The sequence below is a fragment of the Microtus oregoni genome, unplaced genomic scaffold (assembly GCF_018167655.1).
Source record: "Microtus oregoni isolate MIOR12 unplaced genomic scaffold, Mior012 000020F_ref0000438, whole genome shotgun sequence".
In the NCBI taxonomy this organism is placed as follows: domain Eukaryota; kingdom Metazoa; phylum Chordata; class Mammalia; order Rodentia; family Cricetidae; genus Microtus; species Microtus oregoni.
The window spans coordinates 22,409,866-22,431,995 of NW_024543079.1; the positions used below are offsets into that span (position 1 = coordinate 22,409,866).

Here is a 22,130-nt window from a genome sequence, read left to right on the forward strand (position 1 = left end):
TATGATTTCAGAGATGACCACTTGGAGTTGGATAACCAATAAGGGGCTCATCCTTGGGAGAGGCTAATTCTCTCTTCTCAGCTGTCATTAATGAGCTGCCTATAGCTTTATCTGGGGGGAGGAGCCTCTGACGTTTCCCCCTTCCACAATAACCTGACTATCAGCATCTTCATCTTTCAGGTTTTATTTAAGCAGTCATGTTGTCGAGGTCCATGGATGTAGCTTCCATCATTTCTAGGAAACATGATCTCATTGCAGACTTTCTGGTCCTCCGGCTCTTACAATCTCTCCCAAATTAAAAACAAAAGAAATGTTTCATGCTGGAGAAGTTACAATGCCTGGGGTTGGTTTTCTGTGAATGCTCCCTACAGAGCCGGCCAAAGTTGCACCTAGTAAAGGGTCTCATCTTTGGAGCTTAATTCTCTGAGGTCGACATCTTAGGACTCTTAACATGTTCATCTGTAATTTTGTGTCTTTACGCAAAGTTTAGTGAGACAAAAGGGGTTAGGGGTTAGTGAGTCTAGGGGTTAGGGGCCATGGCTTATACTCGATTCTCACTGCCTACTGTCTGTTCATTGATGAGTCTCCTCCCACCTGCTCCCTACTTCACCACCCCATCCTCACTAACGCCTCTCTTTGTAAATAGTGACAACCGAGATCTACCTTGGACATTGGATGGAGAGCCATGTGAAGGGTGCGGCAAAGACGTGGCTAAAGACATCGTTTACCTGAAGCGGGGGATGTGGCATAGACATGGAGAAAGTTGCGGAATGGGTGCATGACCTGTGGAGTCTCTCTGGTCACGGCTCCCTCCCTTGGTAAGCAGAGTCAGGCTACATATGGTTGGTGACCTTACCCATGCTGTTTTTATTTTAATAAAATAAAATAATTTTAGTTTATCTTGGGGTAAAGTGTGCCAAGGATTGGAACAGTCATCCCATAGAAAGAAAATTTTGCTCCCCACATCCAGACAAGTTCCATATTTTTATTTTGTAATGGGTCTGTGTTTCATATAAATAACCTTATATCTTGCTCTCTCTACTCAGTTTTATTACTAAACAGATCAATGTTACTCATCTTAATAATAAACAATTCTAACTTAATTAACTCTTATTTGTGGTGAACATCTGATGTGGGATTCCCCTCTGTATGCTGTGAATACCATTGGTTAATAAAAAAAAAAACTGTCTTAGGCCTGTGATAGGGAAGAGTAGAGCTAGGCAGGGAAAACTAAACTGAATGCTGGAAGAAAGGAGGTGGAGTCATGGGGAAGCCATGGAGCCACCACTGGAGATGGACATGCAGGAACCTTGCCAGTAGGCCATGAGCCTCGTGGTAAAATATAAAATAATGGAAATGGGCTAAATTAAGATGTAAAAGCTAGTCAATAAGAAGTTAGAGCTAATAAGCCAAGCAGTGATTTAATTAATGCAGTTTCTGTGTGGTTATTTCGGGGCTGAGCAGCCAGAAACAAACAATTGTAATGCATGGTTACATGTTATAAAGAAAATGGTTTATTTGCAAGGATATATATGTGTACAATGATCTGGTTAAAACCTGATCAATTACTATCACCTCAATCATAATTCTAAGCAATCTTGAAGACAAAGATGAGAACTTGGCTCTGATATGAACAGTTTGCCCAAAAATCTAGTTCTGATAGATTAAAGGTGTAAAATGTTTTTAAAAAAAGGGCCAAATGTATTAGGGAAATAGAAGAAATGAAAATAATGTCCTACAAAATGTCCATAACACCTTAGTCACAACACCCCAAAGGAAAACCTAATGTCTATAAACTGATACATGCTTAGAACAAGGCATATGTACAGAGTGGAGTTATTCAGCCACAGAAGGGAATGAAGTGGTAAGGTATGTTACATGTGACAAAGGTCATGTGTAAAACATTACACATTGTGCTGTTTCATTTTTATGAAAGGTCCAGAATAGGCAAGTTTATAGAGGTAGAAAGGACACCGGTCAGCTGTGGGGACAAGGTGACCAGTTGACTATTCAGTGGGCGTGGGTAGGCTAAGAGGTTACAAAAAATGAACATAGACAGAGATGATGGGTGCACAACATTGTATATCCACTAAGAACCACGAAATTATTCAATTAAGCAAGAACATCGTGCTATATTAATTGCATCTCAATAAGCTATTATTGTATGCATGATAGTCTATGTGTATATATGTATGAAATATCAAAGAAAGTTAAAAAGGCAAAGAAGGGAATGGCAACTAATAGTCAAACCAAAATGATGTGGTTACATAAATAGCAGATGAATTAGCACTTAAGGCTGAAGTCCCTATGAGAAAAATAACTTTTATTTGATAAAGTAAAATCTCAGTAGAGAACAATGCCAAGTCACCAGGTTTCTGCCAAAACAGCTTCAGGTTCCTGAAGTGAAAATTAATGGAAACTGATGTGAAATATTGTACAAAATTTGGATACGCTTAATCTGAAGGATGCTACTGCCTCAACGTGAGCAAACTTGGCATCCGTGGCCCCTTTCCATCTGAGTGGGCAGCAGCTCTGCATTCCAGCAGCTGAGGCCCGAATCACCAGCTTCCTCTCGGCCTTCCTGCATACCCCATCTCAGCCACACGCCAGATGGACTGGCCCTTTAAAAATACACCTGACTCCAACCTTTTCCATCACCCACCCTGGCTATCCCTACTCCACTGCTGGGATGCTACAACAGGAGCACCCCATGTCTCGGCGTGCTCCCGCTAGCTCCCCCAACCCATCCTCAACAGAGATGCCAGGGTGATGCCTCTAAAATCCCGAGTCCTAGCGCCTGACTCTACAGTGCTAATCCCAGTAATGGCGGAGTTCATGACCTCTTATGCCCGAGGCTCTTCTCAGAATACTGTTTCTGCGTGTCTAAAACAAGACACAGAGAATGACAACAGGTGAACTTAAATCATTGTGATTAAGCAGCGGTCTATTGATTGCTCTAATATTTTGCACTGGTGCACATAAGTAATGAGCGACAACTGCAGATATCTGAAGCTGCAGTATTGAAGGAAAACGAGGAGGAAGCAGCAGGGGCTGGTGACACCACTGTGGACTGCCGCCTCCTTTCACAATGGAAGGAGATGCTGGATTTCAAGTACAGCTTTGTGAAAATCAAGGATGTGATTTTCCACCTCGACTCCATCCACAGACCCTGGGTGAGAACATCAGTTATCTCACCCACTGCGCTGAGTGACAAGCCAAAATCACAGAGTGGCTTCGAGGACTCCAACCAGTCTCCTCTCCTGGGTCTTCTCTTCACACTCTCTCTGGATCTCGCACCTCTAAACTGTCTCTAAATTGTGGGCTTCTTTCTTTCCCTGCCTCACCTTTCAGACCCCGTACTAGTCCCCAAACTCAACCCTTGTGTTCCCTCATCATTTCTCCCCCGAAACCCTCACCTCTCAGCTCGGTGAACCCAGACCTACCTGGATACCAACAGTGTATACAGACATCACTGTAGGAGCTGTGCCACCTAGCTCTGGCCCCTCACATTCTCTGTCCTATTTCTCTCTGCGCACTTCTTCCCTTCTCTTTGCTTTGTGGGTCATTCCTCCCTGTCTATTAGAACATGAGTTCAAAGACAAAATCCCTGCCTCTGCTGCAACGCTATAGCTAGAACAGCTCCCGATGGACAGCGGCTGCCAAGGGAATGGATTACACAGCCTGGGTGGAAACAGTCAGAGAGTCCCATGCTTATGGCATGCCTTTATGACTATGATAAGTGTTAAAATTATAAAGTGTGCAGCGGGAGCAGAAAAGTGAATACGAATAACTGTCATAGTTAGGGTTTCTGTTGCTGTCATGATACACAGTGACCAAAAGCAACTCCGAGAAGAAGGGGTTTATTTGTCGTAGGCTTCCATGTCACTGTTCATCATTAAAAGAAGTCAGGACAGGAACTCAATGAAAGCAAGAACTGGAGATAAGAGCTTGTGCAGAGGCCATGGAGGAGTGCTGCTTACTGCCTTGCTCCTTATGGCTTACCCAGCCTGCTTTCTTATAGAAGCCAGGATCACCAGCCTAGGAGTGGCGCCCCCTACAGTGGGCCACCAACACAGGCTTGCCAGCAGACTGATCTTAAAGAGGCATTTTCTCCACTGACTCTCCCTCCTCTCTGATGATGCTAGCTTGGGTCCGGTTATCATATAACTGGCCAGTACAAATACCTTCCTCCCAGCTCCCAGCTTCCAGCTCAGGCCACACCATGGCCTACTTTGAAAGCCAGGGCTTCTCCTAGCCTACAGTGGCACTGAGTAAGGGCTCAATGGGACTTGGAGTTTTTTCTCAGGTGTCACAAATCACAGACATCATTTCTCTCCTCTGTCCTCAGAAATAGGATTGGGTGATACAGCCTTTTTGCATTATACCAAGAAGCTCACGTGACTGCTATTTATATTCAGCAAAGAGGAACACTTGACAATTTTTATGTGATCCTAAAATTTCAGCAGGAGGAGGTGTGGGCAACTCTGCCTGACACAGGACTCTCTAGTTGCTTGAAATGTGGCTACTCAAACTTTATTGGTACTCTGTCAACTGGGTTTTGATTCACAAGACTACAAAACAGCTCAATGCTTTCATGCTGAGCATACATTGAAACAAAGTTGTGTATGTAATAGGTTATATGATAAATACTGAAATTTAGTTGTGCCTAGTTTAAATTTGTACATTAATATGTCTATTAGAAAATTAAAAATACTAATATACTCACAGTGTATTTTTCATGGGTGGAGCTGTTCCACATGCCTGCCTTATATTTATCCCTCAAGATAATCATTTACCTCCTTTGAGTCTGGGTCTCTCACTGGTAACAAGCTCAGCAGTTAAATTGAGCTGGCTGGCTTTTAAGCCTTGACCACTGCTCTCTCTGCCTCCCTGCAGCTGGGATCATCTGACTTGGGTTCTGGCGATTTAGCCAGTGTTTGTGTCACTGCTTCACTGTTTCACCAATTTATTGACTGCTATCTACAGCCCCCCCCCCCCCCCGAGAGCTATTTTACAAAAGTTTTTAACTCAGGAAGATGAGGAGGGGAGGGGAGGAGGAGGGAGAGGGATGCAGAGTACACATCTGTACTCAGAAGGCTGAGATTGGAAGACTGAGAGTTCCAGGCCAGTGCAGGCGAATAGTGAGACCCTGACTCAAAACAGAACAATAAGGGGAGATAGATTTAGCGCACAGGGGCCTTTGCATTGTTTCTGGTTCTGGCGACAGCAGGTGGCCTGTTTGTTTTGGCTTTAACTGGAATGAGAAGGGAGGCCTATGACTGGCAGAAAGGAAAGAAAATGTGGCATGGGTGCACATCCTAATCACTTCTGTACAAAAACTGACCGGAGCATTTAGAAAACATGAAAAGTGAGCAAGCTTCCAATTAAAATGTATTTGTCTAAAACTCAATCATTAAATTGACATTACTAAAAATTGTTCATTCCATCAACCAGTCACAAAAGGCTCTGAAACATCTGGAGTGTCCCCAGGGCTGCAGAAAATAGTGGTTCACTGGATATGCCTAAGAGTCATTCTACTTTCAACTCTCCATAAGCTCCGAGAACCTTCTCCTTCTCATCACGACCACTATCGAGGGCCTATTCTTTCAGCCTGGCTATGTACAACCTGGAAGGAGAACACTTGGGTTGTTCTGTTCTGTTTCTGCCTTCCACGACCTTTCCAGAGACAGCTGCACACTCAGTGACCATAATGATCATAACTATTCTTTTCTTCAGGGTTCAAAAACAATTCTTGGGCACCCTTACTCAAAGTCGAGATTAGTGATACTTTTCCTTATCTATCACATTGGGTATTACAAGTTTTTCGGTCTTGGTAACCTGCTTTCACCACAAGATGTTCTATCCATCTCCTTAAAAACAGAACAAAAAATAAAAGCAAATCTGCATTTAAAAGCCAGAATTTGAGATATTCAGTTTGACTATACACATAAAAAATGGAAAATAATGTATGAAAAGTAAAAAGAAAGATTTACTATGTATCCTCTTCTATTTCAAACTGAAAGAAGGCTTTTAGAAACTACATATTTGTGTGTCTTTCCAGTTACTGTCTCACAGAAAATTGGGCAAATTTGGTGCTAATCAAGGGACACAAAAGATGTAAAGAAGAATAAGCGACCTGAGCCTCGCCGAACGTCCTCACACAGCTCCACAATCAGCAAGACTTCACTGTGAGCCATGCACAAACAAGAGAGCAACCATGCCCCAAACAAAAATGGCCCCAGCAGACAAACTTGCTATTGCATTCTACTCAACGAAGCCCATTAAAGGCACAAGGAACAAAGGACAGATTTGATCTCACCATCCACTGGCCATGATAACGTGAGCCTGAAGTGAGTAAGACGATGACATCACAGGAAAAAAATGGCAACAAAACAAGTAGGAGCCACTCGCAGAAAAGCAAATACAACAAATATATTGAAGGGCAGGATCTCTCAGAGGCGGACCACTGAAGGCCATCTTTATTTACTGAGTAATGTTGACAGTGGCTGTATGACCTAGCCAAGAAGTGAAGTGTTTCTAGCACAGTAAATATGAGTTGGATGAGTAAGTATGCTATATCTTCCTGTGAAGGAAAAATGTCAGATTTCAGAAAAGCACAGCATGGAAAGGTAGCAAGAGGGAATGGGCTACCAGGTCAACCAGATGTGTTCTGCATTGACGATGGGATAAGAAGAAAGGCCAGCGGGCAAGTTAAGAATGGGCAAGCCAGGGAATGTAAGAAAGCAATCTATTATATGACATAAAACCCAGGGCTACCTTTGGAAACAACTTTGTAATTAGTATACAAGTGAAATATTTTCCTTTAAAGACCCGTCCGGTATCATAAGAAAATGAGAGGGAGTGCGGGGTGTGGGATCTGTTGACAGAAGAGGTGGCCCTCCCTAACAAGCAGATGAGTTATCTGTGTCCGTGCTCACTAGCATGGCCAGAGGGCAGATGATAGAAACAAATATAATTTCCCAGGGGACAAAGAAGGAAATTAGGTAGGGGACCAGAACATGGGGTCATGAAATTTAAAGTAACCCAACATAAAAGCAGGAGCAATCCATTCCAAATGTCAAGGGAAGGGAAGCAAAAACCGTGGTATAAAAAGAGAACGTGTCAGGGACTTGTGTCCTTGCCGTGCCCGCGTGGCTCCCTCCTCGCCTCCGTCGTGCCTCTGCTCAAGGCCACCTCTCCCGTGCACCTTGTGAAGACAGCGGTCCCTCCCCATCGGGCACTTAGCCACACGCTGTACTCGTCTCGTTTCTCCTCATGTACCCACTATCTAGTTCATCTCTTTCCTTTATTCGTGTCTTCCTTGTCTGGCTAGAATGCAGACCCCATGAGAGTCAGGACTTCCGTCTGTCTGGGTCACTTATGTTTCCCCAGCACCTGGGTTAGAACTGGCACAAGCACACAGTTGATGCTGCATGTTCTATCAGATGAATGAGGAGCTCCGCCGCGGGCCTTTGGAACCGAAAGCACACGATTAGCCTGTTACCTTCCCGCCGTGGTGCTACATGGATGCCAGCCCAGAATGGTGCAGCCATGCCAATGTGATAAGAGCCAACTGCAGATGGAGCAGACACAGGAGAGGCCACAGCAGAAGAAAGGAAAGAAACAAAGGCCCTTAAAACGCAAACTTTGAAGTCTTGCCTATCGCCACGCCGCCTGCTTATGGAGCAATCAATGGCAGAAGCTCTTCCTGAATTGGCCTTTATTTTACTTCTTTTTTTTTTGGCTACTTTTTTATTAATTTATTAATTATTTATTAAAGATTTCTGCCTCCTCCTCACCACTGCCTCCCACTCCCCTCCCCCTCCCCCAGTCAAGTCCCCATCCCTCATCAGCCTAACTGAAAATAGTCTCCCAGTTAGTGTAAACTTTGAACTTTAGTTAACTTGATACCAAGTTAACAGTTTCTATTAGAGAAATAAGAGGTGCCCGTGATTTGCTTTAAGTCAAACCGAAATAAGCAACCTGAGTAAAAGGAGGCAGGAAAGATCTAAATAGAAACCTCACCAGAGAGGTCATGTGGGTGAAGGGTAAGCATTTGAAAAGCTTTCACACAAAATCATTCCTTGGCATCCATCACTAGGGAGCTGCACATTCAGAGCACAGATGCGGTGATGCCGCAGAGCAGCTCCAAGGATCAAATCCATACCGAGAACAGCGAAGCTCGACAGGGATGGAGAGGAGCTGTGACAAAATGGTCCGGCCACTCTTTGAGAAATGCTGACAGTATAGTAAACTATACTGTGATCATAGCAACTAGCAGTCCCATTCTCTCTCAGCCAAATAAGCTGAAAAACGTAGGTCTACACAAAACCCTGCATGTGCATGCTTTTACATCTTTGTTCATAATGGTCTAAACGTGTTCCTTAGAGGGTGAACAGAAAAATACACTGTAGAGTGTCTAGATGCTGGCATATTATTTAGTGCTAAAAATAAGTGAGTCACCAAATCATGAAGTGACACGGAGGTTAAATGCACATGACCAAGTAAGAGAAGACAAGTTGCCAAGGTGACATATTGTAGGATTCTAACTACTTTTCTAGAAATGGTAAAAAAAAAAAATACAGTGAGTAAAAAGGTCAGAGAGTATCAGGGTTAAGGGGGAGGAAGGAACAGCAGGCAGGGTACAGAGGTTTAGGTCAGTGAAACTATACTGTATGACATTATAATGGTGTCATCACATGTGTCCCCAAATCCACTAAATATACAACACAATGTTAGCTACTTTCCTCATTGCTCTGACAAAATGCTTGACAAAAGCAACTTAGGAAGGAAGGGAAAAGGAAGGGAGGGAGAGATGGAGGGAGGAAAAAAGGATGGAAAGAAGGAAGGAAGGAAGGAAGGAAGGAAGGAAGGAAGGAATTATTTCAGTTTGTCATCTGAGAGGATGCAGTCCTTCACGGCAAGAGGACAGGGCAAGGGGAACCTGATGCAGTTGGTCACATGATGTTCACACTCTGGAAATGGAGAAAGATGAATATGGCACTCTCTAGCTTTCTCCTTTTTATTCAATTCAGGATCATGGGACAGTGGTCCTTCATTCAACATGGGTCTTCCCTGGATTAAATATCTCTACAAGTGCCCTTACAATCATGCCCAGGGTTATGTCCCTTAGGTTGACTCCAATTCCATTGAGTTGACCATTAGACCATCACAGAGGCTAAACGGGAACCCTAGCATAAACTATGGACTTTGGTTGATAAGGAAGTATCAGTTTGTTCATCAGCTGTAACAAATGTACCCTTCTGGTACCAAATGAGAATAATGGGACAGAGAGGGGAGATGAGAGAAGGCTTTTTATGTCTCCTCACTTTTTCAGGGAACCTAAAACTATTCTAAACACAAAGTTTATTAATGAAAAAGCAAAAAACGTTATCTTTATCACCCTCCAGTCCTGCTCTTCAGAGGTACCTGGCTAAGTAGAATCATACACCATTCTAGAACTTCTGAATACACGTAAGACAAACACTGGCTGTGATGTGTGTGTGTAATGTCGTTTTCCTCCTCTTCTTTTCAATGGTGGGGAAAGCGTGTTTTTACTAGAAGCATATCTAGCTGACTCTTGCCATGTTTCCCAGCCTCCCCTGCAGCCAGATCAGACCAATAACCAAGTTCCAAGAGATGATGAGGCCCCAGGAAACCGCCCTTCACTAACCCTCTAAGGTGCAAAATGGCGAGAAGAGCTCTGCCACATTTACAGAGCTTTGTTGTCACCTTTTTCCTTGTGCTAGACCTTATGTTCGGCGACGCTGCTGCTCAGGTTATGAATTAATGCGATGGGTTAAACTGGGCCCCGAAGTAGCAGAGGCCGGGTGGCAGCAGTGAATCACCAAGGGCAAGGTGATCATGGTTATCACAATGGGCAGCATAAACAACGCAATATCCACAATGCCCTGACCTGTAATGGGCGGCGCAGACACAGTGATTGTTATAGTGGCATGGCTTGTATGGACCTTTGGCACTAGATAATCCATCACAGTGTTCCCAGGCATGAAACAAATGAGAAGCCTGAGGCATTTTTGTTTGATCTGTATGAGCTGAAAAATTCTCAAACAAATAAAGGCTACATTGTATCATGGAAAGGGGGCATCTTGGCCCAGGAACCAATTTTCTGACTTGAGACAGTTTACAGACATAGAACCCCTTAAATGAAGGGAAGGTTGGGTTTTCCCTGAGGAAGAACTTGATAAAATGCCTAAGAGTTTTACAGCTAGCCTTTCTCCAGTCCTTTCCCAGAGGGACCTGTCGCATATTACAAGGGTAACTGTAGACTGGGGGAAGGAAACAATCGGACTTCCCAGAGTCTGTTGGATACTGGTTCTGAGTTGATTCTAGGAGACTGCAAGAAACATTGTGGCCCTCCAGTTAAAAAAAAAAAAAGAGCTTATGGAGGTCAGATGACTCACAGTAGGTCTAGTGTGTCCCTGAACTCATCCTGTGGTTATTTGCCCAGTCCCAGAATGTATACTTGGGACAGATATACTTAAAATTTGGCAGAATTCCCACATTAGTTCCTTGATCTGTGGAGTGAGGGAAAGGCCAGATGGAAGCCTTTAGAGACACCTCTGCCAGGGAAAACAGTGAATCAGAAACAGCATCACACCCCTGGAGGAGCTGCAGAAATTAATGTCACCACCAACGACTTGAAAGAGGCAGGGGTGGTGCAGGTCCCCACATCTCCCTCTAGCTCTCCTATCTGGCCAGTGTAGAAGACAAATGGATTGCAGAAAAATGACAATTGACTGTTGGAAATTGAATCAAGCAGTAATTCTAATTGCAGCTGCTATATCAAATACGGTGTCCTTCTTAAGCAGACTGGCACAGCTCCTGGTATATAGTACACAACTATTGATCTAGCAAATGCCCTTTCCTCAGTACCTGTGCATAAAGACCACCAGAAGCAATATGCTTTTAGTAGGCAAGGCCAGCAGTATATCTTTACAGTTTTATCTCAGGGTATATTAACTCTCCAATGCTGTGTCTTAACTTAGTTTGAAGGGATCTTGATCATCTTTCACACAAAATTCACTATATTGATGACATTACGCTAATTGGACCAAGTGAGCAGGAGGTAGCAATCATGATGTATCAATTGTCAACCTATATGTATATCAGAGGATGGGAAATAAATTCAACTAAAATTTAATGGCATTCTACCTCAGTGAAATTCTTAGGAGTCCAGCGATGTGGGGCATGCAGAGATGTTCCTTCTGAGGTGAAGGATAAATGATTGCACCAGGCCCCTCCCACCAACTAGGAAGAAGCACATTTAGGGGTCTATTTGGATTCTGGAGACAATGCATTCCTCACTCCGGTGTGTTACTCAAGCCCAGATAGCAGGTGACTTGGAAAGCTGCTAGCTTTGTGTGGTGCCTGGAACAGGAGTAGGTCCTTCAATTGGTCCAGGCTGCTATGCAGGCTGCTCTACCATTTGGACCATATAATTCAGCAAGCCTGATGGCACTTGAAGAGTCAATGACACATAAGGATGCTGTTTGGAGCATTAAGCAAACCCCTACAGGTGAATCACAGAAGAGACCTTAGGGATTTTGGAGCAAAGCTCTACCATTATCTGAAGACAACTATTCCCCTTTAAGAGACAGTTTAGACTCTTAACGGGCCTTAGTGGAAACAGAACTATCATGAGCTGGATTTTATTTGGCCCACCAAGTAGAATGTACATAGCAGCCGGGCGGTGGTGGCGCACGCCTTTAATCCCAGCACTCAGGAGACAGAGGCAGGTGGATCTCTGGGAGTTCGAGGCCAGCCTGATCTACAAGAGCTAGTTCTGGGACAGGCACCAAAGCTACAGAGAAACCCTGTCTCAAAAAACCAAAAAAAAAAAAAAGAATGTACATAGCAGCCATCCATTATCAAATGGAAGTAGTACATAGTGATCAAGCTTGATCAGGTCCTGAAGGCACAATCAAGTTACATGAAGAATGTGGTAGAGTATTATTTTAAGGTGTGTTGCTTTTGTTAATGCTGCATTTGTTTAACTCTGTGAAGCTGTGATTCTTTGTCTGTCTAAAACACCTGATGGTCTAATAAAGAGCTAAATGGCCAATAGCAAGGCAGGAAAAAGGATAGGTAGGGTTGGCAGGCAGAGAGTACAGATAGAAGGAGAACTCTGGAAAAGAAGGAGTGAAGAAGCAAGGAAAGGAGGATATCAGATGCCAGGCACCCAGCCACCCAGCCAGCCACAGAGTAAGAGTGGAAGTAAGATAAACAGAAAGAAGAGGCCCAGAGGAAAAAGGTAGTTGGGATAATTTAAGAAAAGCTGACAAGAAACAAGTCTAGCTAAAGCCAAGCATTCATAATTAAGACTAAGACTCTGTGATTTCTTTGGGAGCTGGGTGATGGGCCCCCTAAAGGAGTAAAGAGTAAAAGAGTAAGAAAACATCTAGCAACATTTTTGGCATACGTGGGCTCAACAACCTGGACTTTCACTCACCAAGGCTGACCTGGCTATAGCTGCTGCCGAGTGACAGATCTGCCAATAGCAGTGACCAACAGTGAGCCTCAGATACGGTACCATTCCCTGAGGTGATCAGCCAGCAACCTAGTAGCAGGCTGACTACATTAGACCACTTCCTCCATGGAAAGGACAATGGTTTGTCCATACTGGAGTAGATACTTATTCTGGTTATGCATTTGCCTTTCCTGCATGTAAGACTTCTGCAAAAAACACCATTCCATGAACTTACAGAATGCCTTATACACTGACATGGTATTCCACACAGTACGGCTTCTAACCAAGGAACTCATTTCATAGTCAGAGACATGCAACAACGGGCCCACAATCATGGAATCCACTGGTCTTACTGTGTACCCCACCATCTGAAGCAACTGGTCTGATAGAAAGAAAAAATGGTCTTTAAAGACACAATTACAGAGCTAAGTAGGTGACAGTCACCTGGAAGACTAGGGCAGGGTTCTCCAGAAGGCAATATATGCTTTGAATCAGTGTAAAATATATGGTATAGTTTCTCCCATAGCCAGGGTCCATGGGTCCAGGAATCGAGGGATTGAGAAGGGAATAGTTCCATTATCACCCCTAGTGGCCCAGCAAGAAAATTTTTGCCTCCTGTTCCCTTAAATTCTCCTGGCCTAGAAGTTTTGGTTCCAGAGGGGAGCACTCCTGCCAGGAGTCACAACAAACATTCCATTGGGTTGGAAGTTCAGACTTTTCCCTAGACATTTTGGGCTTCTGATGCTCTATGCCAACAGAGTAAGAAAGGAAAAACAGTGTGAAGCGGGTGATGGATCCAGATTGCTAAAGGCAACTGGCATTGCTTCTCCACAATGGAGGTAAGAAGGATTATGTCTGGAGTGCAGGAGATCCTTTAGGGCATCTCTTGATGCTATGTCCTGTGATTAAATTCAATGGGAAACAACAACAGCCTAATCCAGGCAGGATGACAAAGGGCATGGACCATTCGGAGGTCCTCCCACTCCTCCAGCCTATAGCTGCTGAGATACCAGCCCATTGGGGCATGGTCTCTCTCCCTTTAAAAAAGCGGCCACTTCCCTCTCCTCTCTCTCTTCACTTCCTGCTCCACCGGCGACTAGACTCCCTTCCTGGTTGTTGCATGGGACAGTGATCTGTAAGTTTTTTCCCCTTTAAATAAATACCACCCTATTAATCATAATTCCAAACTATTGTGGCATTGTTTGTGACTTACGGTATGGGTCACTCCTCCAGGATAAGAGCCAAGACCTGATGAGGATGGAAGAAGTACAGAGTGGGTAGTAGAAAGTAGTTATAAATATCAGCTAAGTTCATGTGACCAGTTGCAGAATGAGAATTAAGTAACATGAGTGTTTCTGTCATATTTTGTTAAAAATGTGATTGTACAGATATTTGTGTTTTCTTTCTTTGATGTCTTTGTCATGTAATACAACATGAATTGAAAGAATATCAGGGGTTGTAATATTTAAGTTGTGAGATACCAAAATAATGTCCCTCAAAGGACATTGCCACCTATTCTAAAAATTATAATGCCTTTGTAGCTGTTCAAGGGATAGTTATTATGGTATATTCCATTACACTGTGTGAATATGTCACTATGACTGGTTTAATAAAGAAGTTGACTGGTCAATAGCTGGACAGGTAGAGGTTAGGTGGGACTTGCAGACAAAAAGAGAGCACAAAAGAGAAGGGGAGGGGTCTTGGGAGTCATGAGGAGATGTAGAGGAAGCAGATGCACTTGCTGTACTGAGAAAAGGTACTGAGCCACATGGCAAAGCGTAGAGAAGAAATGTGGGTTAATTTAAGAGTTAGTTAGTAACAAGCATGAGCCATTGGCCAAGAATTTATAATTAATAACAAGTCTCTGTGTTGCTATCTGGCAACTGGCTGTCAGGATTGAAAAGTCCGCCTATAAGTTATATCATACTAAGCATATTATGGCATAGTAATTGTTTTAATTTGGAAATTAAGCATGACATAAGAAGATATGATTGTGTGTGGAGTTGGCAAGGGGTGGATTGTGATGGCTATTCTTGGATTTCAATTTGACCACATCTGGAATTAACTAAAACTCAAGCATCTGGGTATACATGTGAGGGATTTTTTTCTTAATTATTCTTTGAAGTGGAAAGATCCACTTTTTATCCCAATTTTCTGAGGTGGAAAGGTCCATCTGTAGGCAGTCTATATAAAGGATATGAAAGAAGGAAGTGCTCTCTTCTCTCTCTCTCTCTCTCTCTCTCTCTCTCTCTCTCTCTCATTCTTTGCCCTCGCTGTCACTGGTAAGTCCATTCCATCACTAGATACTACTCTACTTCTCTGGGATTCTGGTATATACTAAAGACCAGTAGAGAGATTCAACCTTGTAAACTGAACAACTACTGAATTCTTGAACTTTCTGTTGGTAGACAGCCATTGTTGGACTAGTTAAACTGCATTCTGTAAGGCACACTAATAAATCTTTTTCCATCAGTTATGTTCCTCTAGAAAACCCTGACTGGTATGAGTATGATTCAGGCTGATGGGGAAAGAACTGTCATGAACATTCCTATTCAGTGCTATCCCCTGCATGTTATACTATCAACATACCAACAAGAAATGTCTGTTGGCGCAATCGTGGCTCAACCACTAATAACTGCTGTCTGATTGGGTTTTAGGTCCACTTTACAGAGTTAACTAATGTCTGATACTGGAAGCCAGGGTAAAAACCCATGGCTGTAGAGATCATAGGCCCCCATAGGAAATCAACTGCTATTTTGTTAAGTGGATGTGATGTGCCTGTCATTTCTACTTACACCCATAGACTACTGTTATTCTCATGAGGACAGAATTCTTTCTCAGTGGGTGAGAGTTACAGCCATGACTCAGAACAGCTGAGAACAGGTGGCTGTTATTAAAGCATAGTGATTCACTGCTCAGCCATAATGGAAGAGAGACATTTCCATCACCCTTTCCAAGACTCAAGGAGCATTTTCAAATAAAGGAAAATAAAGAATGTAAGATCCTGGGGGAATACGTGGAGTATTGTTATTCCTCATGAGGGAAGAAAGAAGCTCATAAGACTCAACAATGGAAATGCGCTGGGCTAACAAAGCTGGTACTCAGAAGATGAGCTCCTTCCCAAGGTTATATCAACAGTGAAGAATAGCCGGGAGAAGAGAGTATTTTGGAAGAGCTGGCTACAGGTTGGGCAGGAACTCTAGGAATAGAGTTTGGGGGTCATCGTCCACGCTGGTGTGGACTTTTCAGTGATGGAGCTGTCATTATGTCACTCATGTCTCGGAAAAGAACTCCTAACCCATGTGAGCTCATTGCCACAAGCTGGATTTAGTAGATCATTTCTTTGGTCTGTTGTTGTTGTGCTGTCTGGGATGAATAAACATACAGATTTTTACATTTTGTTCCTATGATAAAATATTATGATCAAAAACAAAATTATGGAAGAAAAAGTTTATTTTCACTTACAGTTCCATAGGGGAGAGTCCACAGGCCAAACGAGGCATGGAAGCTATAAGGTAAGATCTTCAATGGCATGCAGAAACAGTACAAACTAGAAGTGGAAAATTTTCTTAAGTGTCTTTCATCAATTTTAGATTCCTTTGTTGAGAGTTCTCTGTTTAGGTCTGTACTCCATTTTTTATTGGATTATTTGTTCTTTTGATGACCAATTTATTGAGTACTTTGTATATTTTGGAGATCATCCCTCTGTCTGATGTGGGGTTGGTGAAGATCTTTTCCCATTCTGTAGGCTGTCGTTTGCCTTGCTGACGGTGTCCTTTGCTTTATAGAAGCTTCTCAGTTTCAGGAAGTCCCATTTGTTAATTGTTTCTCTCAGTGCTGGGGTTATATTTAGGAAGTGGGTTCCTGTGTCAATGCGTTCAAGTGTACTACCCACTTTCTCTTCTATAAGGTTCAGTGTGGCTGGCTTTATTTTGAGGTCTTTGATCCATTTGGACTTGAGTTTTGTGCATGGGGATAAATATGGATCTATTTTCATTCTTCTACATGTTGACATCCAATTATGCCAGCACCATTTGTTGAATCTGCTTTCTTTTCTCCATTTTATATTTCTTGCTTTTTGTCGAAAACCAGGTGTTCGTAGGTGTGTGGATTTACATCTGGGTCTTTGATTCGGTGTCATTGGTCCTCTTATCTGTTTTATGCCAATACCAGGCTGATTGCAGTACTGTAACTCTGTAGTAGAGTTTGAAGTCAGGGACTGTGATGCCTCCAGAAGTTCCTTTATTACACAGGATTGTTTTGGCTATCCTGGGCTTTTTGCTTTTCCACATGAAGTTGAGTATTGTTCTTTCAAGGTCTGTGAAGAATTTTGCTGGGATTTTGATGGACATTGCATTGAATCTGTAGATTGGTTTTGGTAAGATTGTCATTTTTACTATGTTAATTCTACATACCCAATAGCATGGGAGATCGTTCCATTTTCTGGTGATCTTCCCATTTCTTTCTTCAAAGATTTAAAGTTCTTGTCATACAGGTCTTCTACTTGTTTGCTTAGAGTAACTCTGAGATATTTTATGCTATTCATGGCTATTGTGAAGGGTGATGTTTCTCTGATTTCTTTCTTAGCCCATTTATCATCTGTGTAAAGGAGGGCTACTGTTTTTTTGTTTTGTTTTGTTTTTGTTTTTTTTTTTGTTTTTTTTTTTTTAGTTAATCTTGTATCCTGCTACATTACTGAAGATGTTTATGAGTTGTAGAAGTTTCTTGGTAGAATTTTTGGGGTTGCTTCTGTAAACTATCATATCATCAGCAAATAGCGAGAGTTTGACTTCTTTTCTATTTTGTACCCCCTTGATCTGCTTTTATTGTCTTATTATTCTAGCTAGAACCTCAAGTACTTTATTGAATAGATATGGAGAGAGTAGACAACCTTGTCTTGTTCCTGATTTCAGTGGGGTCACTTTGAGTTTCTCTCCATTTAGTTTGGTGTTGGCTGTTGGCTTATTATATATTGCCTTTATTATGTTTAGGTATGTTCCTAGTTACCCTGTTCTTTCCAAGACCTTTATCATGAAGGGATGCTGTATTTTGTCAAAGGCTTTTTTAGCATCTAATGAGATGATCATATGGGTTTTTTTCCAGTTTGTTCATATGGTGGATTACATTGACAGATTTTTATATGTTGAACCATCCCTGCATCTCTGGGATAAGGCCTACTTGATCATGGTGGATGATTTTTCTGATGTGTTCTTGATTTGGTTTGCCAGTATTTTATTGAATATATTTGAATCAATGTTCATGAGTGAGACTGGTCTGTAATTCTCTTTCTTAATAATGTTTCTATGTGGTTTGGGTATCAGGGTAATTGTAGCCTCATAAAAAGAGTTTGGCAATGTTCCTTCTGTTTCTATTGTGTGGAACAATTTGAGGAGTATTGGTATTAGTTCTTTGAAATTCTTGTAGAATTCTGAGTTGAAACCATCTGGTCCTGGGCTTTTTTGGTTGGGAGACTTTTGATGACTGTTTCTATTTCTTGAGCCATTATAGGTCTATTAAATTTGCTTCTCTGGTCTTGATTTAATTTTGGTAATTGACATTTATACAGAAAATCCTCCATTTTCATTAAGTTTTCCAATTTTGTGGAGTACAGGTTTTCAAAATACGACCTCATGATTCTCTGGATTTCCTCCATGTCTGCTGCTATGCCCCCCCTTTTCATTTCTGATTTTGTGAATTTGGATGTTCTCTCTCTGCCATTTGGTTAGTCTATTTTGTTGATTTCAGATCTTAGTCTAATTGATCCTTTGTATTGTTTTCTTTTTTCTATTTTGTTGATTTCAGCTCTCAATTTGATTATTTTCTACTATCTAGTTCTCCTGGGTGAGTTTGCTTCTTTTTGTTCTAGAGTTTTCAGGTGTTCTGTTAACTCACTAGCGTGGGAATGTTCTACCTTCTTTATGTAGGCATTAAGTGCTATGAACTTTCCTCTTAACACTGCTTTCATTGTATCCCATAAATTTGGGTATCCTGTGTGGTCATTTTCATTGAATTTTAGGAAGTCTTTAATTTCTTCCTTTATTTCTTTCTTGACCCATCGATCAAGTGGTGAGCATTGTTTAATTTCCATGTGTTTGTGGATTTTCTGGAATTAGTGTTGCTGTTGAATTCTAATTTTAAGCCATGGTGATCTGATAAGATACATGGGGTTACTCCAACTTTTGGATCTGTTGAGGTTAGCTTTGTTACCTAATATGTGGTCAATTTTTGAAAAGGTTCCATGATGTGCTGAGAAGAAGGTATATTCTTTTATGTTAGGATGGAATGTTCTATACAAGTCTGTTAAGTCCATTATTTCTCTGTTAATTTTCTGACTGACAGACCTATCCACTGGTGAGAGTTGGGTGTTGAAGTCTCCCACTATTAGTGTGTGGGGTTTAATATGTGATTTAAGCTTTAAAAGTGTTTACATATGAGGGTGCCCATGTATTTGGAGCATAGATGTTCAGTATTGAGATTTCCTCTTGATGGATTTTTTCCTGTGAGTAATATGAAATGTCCTTCTTTGTCTCTTTTGATTGATTTTAGTTTGAAGTTTATTTTGTTGGATATTAGGATAGCTACACCCGCTTGCTTCTTAGGTCCATTTGATTGAAAAAATTTTTTCCAACCCTTCACTCTGAGGAGATGTCTGTCTTTGAGGCTGATGTTTTTTCTTGTACACAGCAGAAGGATGGATTATGTTTTCCTTTCCAATCTGCTAGCCTATGCCTTCTTATAGATGAGTTGAGTCCATTTATATTAAGGGATATTAATGACCAATGATTGCTATCTCCCTTTAATTTTATTGGTGATGTTATTTTGTGTGTTTTTCCTTCTTTAGTGTTTGCTGCTGTGTGATCATCAATTGTCTGTAGTTTGTTTTTGTTTGTTTGTTTTTTCCTTTTTTCTCATTTTTTATTAGATTTTTTTAAAATGTATTTATTTATTTATTAAAGATTTCTGCTTCCTCCCCGCCACTGCCTCCCATTTCCCTCCCTCTCCCCCAGTCAACTCCCCCTCCCTCATCAGCCCCAAGAGCAGTCAGGGTTCCCTGCCCTGTGGGAAGTCCAAGGACCTCCCACCTCCCTCCAGGTCTAGTAAGGTGAGCATCCAAACAGCCTAGGCTCCCACAAAGCCAGTATGTGCAGTAGAATCAAAACCCATTGCCATTGTTCTTGAGTTCTCAGTAGTCCTCATTGTCCGCTATGTTCAGCGAGTCCAGTTTTGTCCTATGTTTTTTCAGGCCCAGTCCAGCTGGCCTTGGTGAGTTCCTGATAAAACATCCCCATTGTCTCAGTGTGTGGGTGCACCCCTCGCGGTCCTGAGTTCCTTGCTCGTGCTCTCTCTCCTTCTGCTCCTGATTTGGATCTTGGGATTTCAGTCTAGTGCTCCAATGTGGGTCTCTGTCTCTGTCTCCTTTCATCGCCTGATGAAGGTTAATATCCAGGAGGATGACTATATGTTTTTCTTTGGGTTCATCTTCTTATTTAGCTTCTCTAGGATCGCGAATTATAGGCTCAATGTCCTTTGTTTATGGCTAGAAACAAATTATGAGTGAGTACATCCTATGTTCCTCTTTTTGGGTCTGGCTTACCTCACTAAGGATAGTGTTTTCTATTTCCGTCCATTTGCATGCAAAATTTAAGAAGTCATGTTTGTTTGTTTTTTGAGGTAGCTCATTTCCTTGGGTTGGAGTTTTCCTTCTAGTATTTTGTGTAAGGCTGGGTTTGTCGCTAGGTATTGGTGAAATCTGCTTCTGTCATGGACTATCTTGTTTGGTCCTTCTATGGTGATTGAAAGTTTTGCTGGGTATAGTAGTGGGGGTTGTCATCCATGGTCTCTTACTGTCTGCATAATGCTTGACCAGGACCTTCCAGCTTTCATTGTTTCCATTAAAAAATTAAATGTTGATGGAGGAAGGTCATTGGTTAAATAAAAAGAAGCTGCTTGGCCCTCATTGGTTAGAAGATAGGTGGGAGGAGTAAACAGAACAGAACAGAATGCTGGGAGGAAGAGGAAGTGAGCTCAGACTCCACAGCTCTCCTCTCAGGAGCAGACGCCTTAGAGAGACGCTATGCTCCCCGCTCCAGGGAAGATGCACGCGATGAAGCTCCGACCCAGGATGGACTTAGGCTAGAATCTTCCCGGTAAGACCGGTGCTCACTAAGACCGGTGCTCACAGATTATTAGAGATGGGTTGATCGGGATGTGAGAATTAGCCTGTAAGGGCTAGAGCTAAAGGGCCAAGTAGTGTTTAAAGGAATACAGTTAGTGTGTTGTTATTTCGGAGCATAAGCTAGCCATGTGGGCGGCCAGGGTGCCGGGGACACAGCCCGGCCGCTCATATTACTACAAATGGTGCCCGACGTGATGGACTAAACCCACTTTAAAAACCTGAGAAGGCTTTAAAATAAGGGAGAGAGTTTAACACAGATTTTTGCTGTTTGTTGGTGGCGTGCTGTAGAGAGATTTCCTGATTCGGCAACAGCAGCAGAAAAAAACGCTGTGTCATTTTAAAGCGCAGCTTCTTGGGGCTGTGCTGCCAGCGTAAACTCTGGCTTTAAAGCATTTGTGGCACTCTGCTTGCTAGAGGCAAGCAAGCTTCTCTCATGTAAGAGAAGCTTCCTGACTCAGCTTTAGCTGCAAAACCCTGCGGCTCATTAAGAGGTCCTGCCACGAAACACTTAAATGGTGTTGACGAAAAGCTGAACGCATGCTTTTCAGTTTTCAGCAGCAGCAGGGAAAAACCTGTGTTGTTTTAAAATGCTGGCTTTCTGGGCCATCCTGCCAGGGCAAACTCTGACTGTTTGAGGCAGGAGGGCCGGCTACCGAGAGAGGACTTGAGTGTTGTCTGTTGTAGCTCACTTGCTGGCAGGGACCTTGAAATGCCATAGAGTTGTGGCAATAAACATGGCTACAGCCTGTATATCCACCATGAGGCTGGAAAGCTAAGGAATGGACTGGATCTAGCTGGCAAAGCCACGGCTTTAGTCCAACTGAGATTGCTTGGTAAATTAAAGATTCATGTGGTCAGAAAAAGAGAGATATACAGTAAAGAGAGATTCAAAGACAGAGAAAATTTCTGAATGGTTTAAAGTGTGTTAAAAATATATGCAGACTAAAAGTTGAAGTTCTTAAAGTAAAAAACAAAAAAAGGAAGAGAGTACACACCTTTAATCCCAACACTTGAAAGGCAGAGGGAGATTGACCTCTGTGACTTCAAGGTGTGGTAGCACACGCCTTTAATCCCAGTGCCTAGAAGGCAGAGACAAACAGATCTCTGTGAGTTCAAGGTGTAGTAGTTTACACCTTTAATCCCAATGCCTGGGAGGCAGAGACAGGCGGATCTCTGAGAGTTTAAGGACAGCCTGGTCTACAGAGTTATTCCAGGTCAAAGATATACAGAGAATATAAAATAGAAGTAAAAAGAAATGAAATAGAGATTAAAATAAAGCCGCACGATGATGGAAAATACACAGAGACTTTTGATACTGTATGCTATTATGCTCTCTTTGAATTGTTTGAATGCTGAGGAAAGAGCAAAAACTACTAAAAGATACTTGTTTATAAATGCTGCTGAACTAATCCAACATAGATATTTTGAAAATGCTTTGAATTTGAAATTTGGATCTAAGGACAT

The 22,130-nt window shown here is 42.2% G+C and overlaps 1 protein-coding gene across 1 annotated transcript in view; it reads right to left on the reverse strand.

Moving 5' to 3' along the window:
- The window catches only part of Cfap61 (cilia and flagella associated protein 61), a 275,906-nt gene that overhangs the window by 168,514 nt on the left and 85,262 nt on the right, over positions 1–22,130 (reverse strand). The window lies entirely within an intron of this gene.